Consider the following 9,641-nt stretch of genomic DNA (forward strand, 5'->3'; position numbering starts at 1 on the left):
TTTCGGGGGGTTTCGGGGCTAGAGTGAGGTTCTAGAGAGAGAGAGAGAGAGAGAGAGACAGAGAGAGAGATAGAGAGTAAAGAGAAGAAAAAATGGGAAAGGTGTGAAGAAAATGAGGGTATGAGAGGTTCTATTTATAGGATGAAAATGGCTAAACTTGGTTCCATATGTCACCATCTAGTACGCAAGACTTGGGGAGAAAGCAATGGTCAAGATTATGCCACATCACCCATTTTCACACAGCACACTTCCGACTTCTAAAATTCTTAACTTTCACATACGACCTCTGTTTTTGACGTTCTTTAGATCCACACATAGATAAAAATAAGATCTATAACTTTCATTTAGAGTTTGTCGGCTATTTCTCGATCGATTTTAACTTTAACAGTACGAGGAGATTATATTGTTAAATGTCCGCGTAAAATTCATAACTTCTACATACGGACTCTGTTTTCGTCTATCTTTTTACCGTTGAGTTCCTATTAATGAGATATTCAATTCTCATTTAGGTCGCATTGGCCAAAAACCGCTCGATCTAAAATTCGAATCTCGGGCAGTGCACCACTAAGCCAAATCTTAGAAAATTCATAAGTTCCTCATACGAAGTCAATTTAGGTGTTCTTTTTTTTTTTTGTATGTTCTCAGTTTAACATATACTACAAATTTTGTTTAGATTTCTAAAGCTAAAAAGTCTTCCATCGTAAATTCACTATTTACGTCTCCGGGTGTCGTGCCGGTTTTGCCGTAAAACTTCGACGGATCATAACTTCTTCATTATAACTCGGATTTCAATGTTCTTTATATGTACAGAACCCTTGAGACATATTCTATAACTTGGTTTAGAATATTTATTCTAAATAATCTTTTGTCACTAAAATTTGTTTTTGACCCCTATTATCTCTAAATTTACTAGCTCGGATCTACGGGCGTTACATAAACACTCTACATTTTTTTTAGAAATTAGTATCTATTAAATAAGAACAAATTTATTGTATTTACTGTGCTCCCAATGGCTTAAAAATAACACTCGAAGCGATCTTCATAATCTGTTTGTATATAGGCCACTATACCAAGATTATGATTCTTCAAGTTGTGAAAATAAATAGGAAGTTTGGAAAAACAATTTTTAGAGGATCCCAATAACAGTTCCATAACATATTGTTTTGCACATCAAGCTTTTTTGTAACTTACATTGATTTCTAGAAAAGCATTCAAATCCTTTGATATTTCATTAGGCCTCCAAACCATTGAACGCCTTTTTCCCATAATCTCACGCAATATAGTACCCATGACATTTTTATCTGCGTGCTTATGATTTGGGTGTATCTGTAATGATGAACATATGTGCATGTTGTTGAAAGTCCTTATTTCAAATTTGTTAGCCGGATCAAGGCATTTTGCATATAAACGCCTATTACAGTTCTCAATTTGATAATATACCTCGTAACGGTTTTTCTTAGAACGTTTGGTCTTAAACTGAATCCTTTCTCTAGTTGCTTTAAGAATGAAAGAAAATATTAGTTGTTGTTTGTTATCGTACGTTTGACGAAGAAACATATCATCATTTGGACCTAATCTGTAAAATGGTTTAGGTTCAAGAATCGGATCAGGAGAATCAGGTATGGGAGGCGTACCGTAAAAGACATCTGAAGCTTTTTTTTTCCATGTGTGAACTCATCTTCTGACCAACCTTCATTTGATTCTTCATCTTCTGACAAAGTTTTGTCACCCAGTCTTCCAAACTCATAAACTTTCTTCTTCCACCATATTCACTGCCATAGTTTCTTCTAGTTAACACTCTCAACATTATCTGATACAATGTTGTCAACATTGTATGATACAATGTTGTCAACATTGTATGATACAATATTGTCATCCGTTTCTGTCTTTTCGACCCATACCTCACAATCTCCTTCGTTTCAGACATTACGTTTTTGAGTTGATGAATATCTGCTTCGTCTACAATATTCATAACATACCCATGAACCAGGTGTTGAAATGACAATGATATATTACTATTGAACGTATTAGCCTTAATTTTAACCAAATTAAACAATATTCGGAGGTACAAATTAGGCGGAAGTAGTAAATCTATGTTGTTAAACTTTGGTCTAAAATAGGTGTTAATTCCATTACTCAACTGCCAACAGCCTCCCATACATAAAATAACAAAACTTATATTTTCTCTGAAAAAAATTTCACCATAAAACATATCGTTATTTTAAATAGAACAAAAAATCTCTTTTAAATGACAGTAGTTTCTTTTAAACAACAACACCCACTCCCCAAAATGACTATATTCAGTATCTTCCCAAGAAAATGTGTATCGATAAAGATGTGTTCATTATTCACAAGTATACTTGAATGCAACAAGGTTAGAGAATTTCAATATGTGTCAAATGATGATCAGAGAGAGATGGACATGATGCAAAAGATGCTCAAGAATTTTTTAAAATCATCAACAGAAGGATATTATTAAAAAACCATTTCGACAATTCATGCAAGACACAAAATTCATATGGACCAAGCTCAACTTAATACTGGTACTGATGACACGTTGTTTGAGGATAACAATGACATGAAACGACAAGCATTCATAAAGTTTGTAATCCAATAGGCATTGTCGATCGACAACTTCAAAAACTCAAGATTTGTGAACATCATGAACAAAATTTCTACCGCGTTATATTCCAATAAATTGTACTAAGCTTAGATGAATGTAACACCCCGTCATCCGTCGTCATGAGTACAGCTAGCCGCCACCGCCTGACTCCCTTTAGTTCTCATATCTGTTGAATCCCCGAGCGACTACCAACGTCGAAGTAGAAGAACCCGATCTGTCACTGCTACTATTTCCTTGAAGACGATTTTCATAGGTTGATGAGTTATCTACTTGTTGTTGCATGGCTGCATGGTGAGACCACTGCTACTGTCGTCATGCATCACCAAGGGGTGGATGAGTTTGTTTTACAACAGAAAACGTAGATGGGTGTGGGTCTATTGCAGTTATTTGGTGTTTTGGTGTTGTCTAGTCAGAATTCTCAAAGAACAACCATTACCACCACGTTCCACCGCCGACCACCACAATAGAGGTTGTGGGTGTGTGTTTAATTAGTGTAGTGTGTGTGTTTATTTGAGATTTTATTGTAAATTGTAAAATTGGAATAATGAAAGGAAAAATCAAACCACCACCATAGGGTGGTGGCTTCAGCCTCCTGCTGCCACCGTCTACCATGTCGGGTGGTGGTGTGCCTTGTTGGATAATGACTAGTTTGGGTTGTTTGGACAAAAGACTAAAACCGTAATAGGCCTTGTAAGCCCTAACGGGCCTAATAAAGCTTAATTGACCTAAAAGCCCAAACATGTGACTAATGGGCTAGTGAAATCCTAAAGGGCATAGTAGAATCATAATGGGCCCAATAAACCCTAATTGGTCAGAGGACCTTGCTAATGGGCTTAATGGGCTAATGTGGGTTGGAAAAACACTAATGCCAATAGAACCCTAATTTGGAGAACTAATCGGGACACACGGGAAATATGTAATAACTTGAGATATTAATTAATAATCATTGCAAATTAACCTAAGGCCACGAGGGACTTAATAGATTAAGTCCTTAATGGGTTAAGTAGGAAAGTTAACCCTAATCATCATTTTAAGTGAAACCCTAATTTCACTTAGGTATATTATTGGGCCTTTCAATTAGGCCTTGAGTGGATTGTTAATGGGCCATCCAAGAATAATCTTAAGGAATATAATAATTTAATAGGCCTAGGGTAAGGCCCATGTAAGGGGTTTAGGCCTAATTTCGAAAATTAGGCCATAGATCGGCCACAGTTTGGGCCTTAATGATTATATGATATTGGGCCTTAAAATAAGACCATGTATATGCTTGGGCCTAATTTTCCATATGTTGGGCTTTAAGAAATGGTTGGAATTTTGGGACTTTGGATTTGGCCTTGGTCTTGAATTAAACCAAGTTAGGGGTAGAGTAGTCTTTTACCCCCAAGCATGGACTTATGACTATGAGTTGGAACCCAATCACTAGTTAGGTGTTATTTGATATTGACAAATTGGGAATTTGTCATTGACCAACTATGGTTTTGTTAGCAGGACCTCAGAATGTGAGGTGAGTTTCCTTCCGGTAGGAACGGGTTTACGACCACAATGCCGACCCATTTAGATAGTAGTAGTTCTGGACTGCGGTCCGATGCCGGGGTGGTCCAAAGAAGTAGTTAAGTATGCTTGATGTCTTTGTGATTCAAGCATGTCTATGTGCTATGCGTTCCAAAATGAGGTCCGATATAGTATGCAGTATATGTGTTATTGTTATATGTTATGATTATGTTTTGCTATGTTCAGTCAGTTCTGGACTTTGGTCCGATGGAGTGGGTGAGGCCCTAGTTAGTTCTGAAATTCGGTCCGATGCATTGGGCAAGGCCCTAGTAAATTCCGGACCTCGGTCCGATGTAGTGGGCAAGGCCCTTATCAGTTCTGGACTGCGGTCCGATGTAGACGGTAAGGCCCTAGTCAGTTCCGGACTTCGGTCCGATGCAGAGGGAATGGCCCTAGTCAGTTCCAGACTTCGGTCCGATGCAGTAGGAAAGGCCCAATATGTGTTTTATATGTTATTGTATGGTATGTGGTAGTTTTAGGGAGCTCGCTAAGCTTAGTGCTTACAATTTTAGTTTTTGGTTTCAGGTACTTCAACTAGCAAGGGGAAGGGCTCGGGATGATGGCATGGCATACCCCACAGTTTTAGCCTGGGTGTTAGACTCTGATACTTTTGACATGATCTTGACATCGGTTTTGAACTGAGACATATTTTATGACATTTTGAGAAACAAGACTTATGGTTTTCTTATATGATATTTGGATATTATGGTTTTAGAATTTTTTGAAACGAAATTTTTGGGTTGCATTTTTGGGATGTTTCAAGTTGGTATAAGAGCATTGGTTTGAGGGATTCAGACACAATTTCGGGTGTGTCTGAACTCAAACTAAGGAAATGGTATAAGGTTTTCAAAAGAAAAACATTTTCGAAAGAATATTTTGAAAAAGGAACCTATAAAGAAAAGAGTTTTGAAAAAGAGAAAAAGGTGTGGTGCAGGCATGCGATCAGCTGAGCTCAAGTAAGTACTCCCAAATTACCCATACAAGTTTGTGCTACGTTATGATTATTAGTTTTATTAGAAAAACATGACTAATTAGGACTAAGGATCTAGGAAGGATGCCTTATGTTCCTGTTATATGTGATTCAACTTTATGAGAACTGCATGCTAATACAGATTGGTCACGATGATGGTTTGAGTATTATATGCTTGATTATGTGTACTCAATGCCTAAATGCTACTTGCTTTGTGCTTCTAGGAGTTCTATTTGTCTTTCACTAACTGGTAAATGAATATGTTAAGTTACATATTGGAATGACTAAATAATTTCAGAAGGTTATGTCTAGGTCGATTTCGCAACTCTTGTTTGAGTCCAACCGTTGTAGCGTAGGATATCTCATTCGAAGAATCATCTAGTCTGAGTAATATGTGATAGCATTCGCGAGCTACTTAGGGGAAGAAAGAAGGGACTTCTTATGCAACTGATGGCGGAGAGTGAGTTGGTGATTACCCTAGGGAAAGCCTAGGATGAGAGTAGTAGAGTAGTAGTAGTAGTAGAAGGGACTTGGTGGAGTCAAGGCAATTCTTGAGGAAAGTACAGATGGATGTGGAAGGTAGTATGGGCCCGTATTACTGAAAGCAGAGGATCCGTACTCAAATCAAGGAAGGCTGAGATAAAACCAGGGAACTTGTAGTGTGTGAGATCCCTCAAGAATTGATGAGTATTATGATGTTAGTGATGGTATATTACCAAGTATAGTGACGCTACGTGGTAGACCAGAAGGTAGTTTTGGTGTCAACGAGGGATCAGGCTTAGACTCTGTAGCCATGCAACTCGATGATCAGATGAGGGAGTTCATTCCATCTGAGATTATGCTCAGTATCATTGACTAGACTCTTGTGATCCTCAATATGATCAAGGAGGGCGTTATAGAGATTTCTGATGAGAGGCCGAGTGCAATCTGCAATGAGATAGCAGTCATAATAAGGACCTGTACATTGATGTTTTGGGAATTCTGAATTTGCGGGGCTTCAGATTGTCATGTGGGATAGGGACCCCATTGTTAGCAGCAGATGGTTGGCAAATGTCGCCAACACTTTTCTTACTAGACATTATCTCGAAAGGAGACAAGACATGAATTACTCACTGTATCGTAAAGGATAGAGCACGAGATTGATAGGAAGAGGTTGGTAGTGAGTCGAGTGATGAAGCAATTTGATGCTATGTTATTGGATGGCATTTATACCAGATTCTGGGCAGAGTGTGCCCAGGCGATTAAGGCATAGTAGTTGGCGCAAGAGATGTTAGATCTCCACCAGATGAGTGAGACTGTGACATAGGTTACTGTCAAGTCTCAAGATAGAGCTTATATGGCACCACAGTATGCAGGAGATGAGGAAATGAAGAAGGTAAGTTATCAGAACATACTGTAGAATGATAGCAAGGAGATTGTGAGTATCTTGGGGTGTAAGACCCTGAATGATATGACATCTAGACCTTGAGAACAAGATATGGACTTGGAGCACATTGGTAAGAGGGAATCAGATCAGTTGCTTATATTGAGGGGTCTCGGGAGGGGACCCTTGATTTTGGATCAGCTTTTGAGAGACCAGCAGGGTTAGATTCACTACAGATGTGCAAGAAACTGCACGATAGAGTGTTTCGTTCTAGGGGTTTAGTAAGTATGACTATGGATAATCCTCTGTTTGTGTTTGAATTATATTTCCAAGAAATGGCATGTGCCAATTGCATACCGAGAATTATTAGCATAGAGCGAAGGATCATTTCCCTAATTACGAGATTGGGAGAGTTCAACGTTATTTTGGTTTATTTTAAGATAGAGGAGCAGCACGAGAAGCACCTAAGGCAGGTGGTAGAGACTTTGAGGAGGGAGAGACCTTTTGCAAGGTACTTCAAGTGTGAGTTTTGGTTGCACAAGGTGCAATTTCTTAGGCACCTTGTCAATAAGAAGGGTATTCTAGTCGATCCGGCCAAGATAGAGGCTGTGATGCAGTGGGAGATTCCAAGGTGTCCAATTGAGATTCAGAGCTTCTTGGGTCTAGCGGGTTATTACTGAAGATTTATCCGGGTTCTTGGAGTTGGTGTGATCTTTTGGACTGGCTAGTATTGAAACATTAGCAATGGTAAGCATGGTATTCAACAGATTAGGCATAGAATGGTAAGAAGGATTGAGAATCCTTCTAGTATTGTGTGATGTGAAACGTTAGTTGAATCAAAGTGGGGGAGAATAATCCAAGGATTCAGAAGTAGGAGTAGTTTTGAAAATGGGATAAGTTTCGCATCCTTGTTAGGAAGGAAGATACCCAAGCGACTGTATGGTTTGCAGATAGTGTGAGGTGGATTTTTGGAAAAGATTGCGTTCCCGCAATGTTAGCTAGAAAGTCTTGGGGATTCCAGTCAGGACAAGAGTTCAGTTGAGTGCGGGTCAAGTGCGTGTTCGATCCAGTGTTAGAGTCTTGTAAGTCTGTAGGCGTACAAGGTGTAAGCTGCGCTTACTCGCGCGCCTCATTTGGATGCGTTCAGCCTCAGGTACGTTGGGCGTACCCAAGGTTACGCTTGGTGTAACCGGTCCAAACCTAAAAACCCTAATTCCTTTGGAGGGCTATAAAAGGAATGTGTGGCTGGACTTCTCAGCCACCATCCCTCAGAGAGAAACCCTAAAAAGAGTGTGCATTTGTTCTTAAGCCATTTTGTGAGTATTCTAAGCTTGGTGGTGCCATTCCAAGGTTGCAAAGCTGAAGAAGAGCTCATTGGAAAGACTGGAAGTGGTGTTCAAGTGTAGATTCGAGCTTTGCAAGGGTTGAAGCTTCATTTTCAGGTAAAAAGTTCGGATCTTGACACTTGGTTCATGTTATATGCTTCAAGTACCATTTTCTAGGGTTTTAGTCCCAAAGGTGGAGACTTTTTGTGCAAATGGCCTCCATAAGCTTAGATCCTTCATACTTCTGATCTATTGGAGTTGTAGACTCATAAAAATGACATCTTGGACGTGAATATTGCACCATGCATGAGATCTAGGCCCTTGAGTTGGAATAGAATGATGTTAAGAAGTGTTGGAGCCTTTACAGCCATGCCAAGGCTTAAAGGTCTCGAATTTATGGGTTTAGACACATTAACAGAGTCGGATCTAGAAGTTGGAGTAATGGCTTAACCGATTAAGATCAGAAATGAAGTGAGTTAGAATGTGATGGTTACGCTGGGCGTAACTTCCAGTACGCGCAGCGTACTGGGTGGAGACCCCGATCCATGGGTTGGCGATGTACGCCCCACATACATCTAGCAGTACACCCCGCGTACTCACAGGGTTGACTTTTGTTGACTTTTAGGGTTTTGGTCAACATGAGGACTTTAGGTCAAGGAAGGGTAAAATGGTCTTTTACCCTCTGAGGAATGATGATAAAGGTAAAGCTTTAGTTATGGAAGTCTTTGATTATGAAATGATATTTTTATGATTAGGCTAGGTAGGGTCGTTGTTGGGATTTGGAGATAGCGAGTACGCGGGATCTTAGACTTTCCACGAGGTGAGTTTTCTCACTATACTGTACCCGGAAGGGTTTTTATTGTGTGACCGGAAGGTCGGATATGTTATGAGTTATATGCATTGTATGTGATAAGTTAATCGTTTATATGTGCCATGCATGATATGCTTGATATGGGCCGGAAGGCGTTGTGATGTGGATCGTAAGGTTGAAGCAAGTAGGACCGGAAGGTTTACCTAGTTGGGATGGAAGTCCCCTGAGACACATGCACCCGAAGGTCAGGGCGTGGAAAGGCGTATGTGCGTAAGTTGTATTTTGGGGAACTCACTAAGCATTTATGATTACAGTTGGTGTGTTATGTGTTTCAGGTAGTAGCGAGGACCGTAGGAAGGCGCCGGGGTGATCGTACACATTATCGGGGAAGCTATTTTATGATCATTGGGATGTATATTGTTATGATAACATTGTTCACGTTTGAATTTGGAATATTAAACGATGGTTTTTGATGATTGCAAAAATGAAAAATTTGTTTTAAAATTTACGTCGTTACATTATGAAAGAAATTTATGGGATCAGGGTCTAAAGTTTAAGTTTTGGATTTAGTTTGTAAAGATTTTTGAAGGTAGGGTTAAAAGTGTAAAATATGAATTTAATTTGAAAGAAAAGAAGGAAAGAGGGATCGATTACGTTAATATAGGGATATGTTTGAAGGCACCGGGAACATAAGGTTACAACCTCCGTAACCCTAACTCTAGCGTTATTCCTCCAGCTGTCATGAGAGACTTCTCATCTGCCACACCTTACTTTGTTCGTTTTCCGATAATACAAGTCCGGCGCTGCCAACCATATTCCTCCATACAAACGATGCCTTCGTACGACCATGGTGAACCCCCGGGACCGGTCAAATGAAGCACCAATGGTTAGAGCTTGGAGAAGCTGCCGTCACTATGGAACCGTAAACCACCCTTATTCCTCCATACTACCGCCGTCGTACACCACCAAGGGGTGGATGAGTTCGTTATACAAAAGAA

This window comes from Lactuca saligna, chromosome 3, assembly GCF_052625555.1.
Source record: "Lactuca saligna cultivar CGN05327 chromosome 3, ASM5262555v1, whole genome shotgun sequence".
In the NCBI taxonomy this organism is placed as follows: domain Eukaryota; kingdom Viridiplantae; phylum Streptophyta; class Magnoliopsida; order Asterales; family Asteraceae; genus Lactuca; species Lactuca saligna.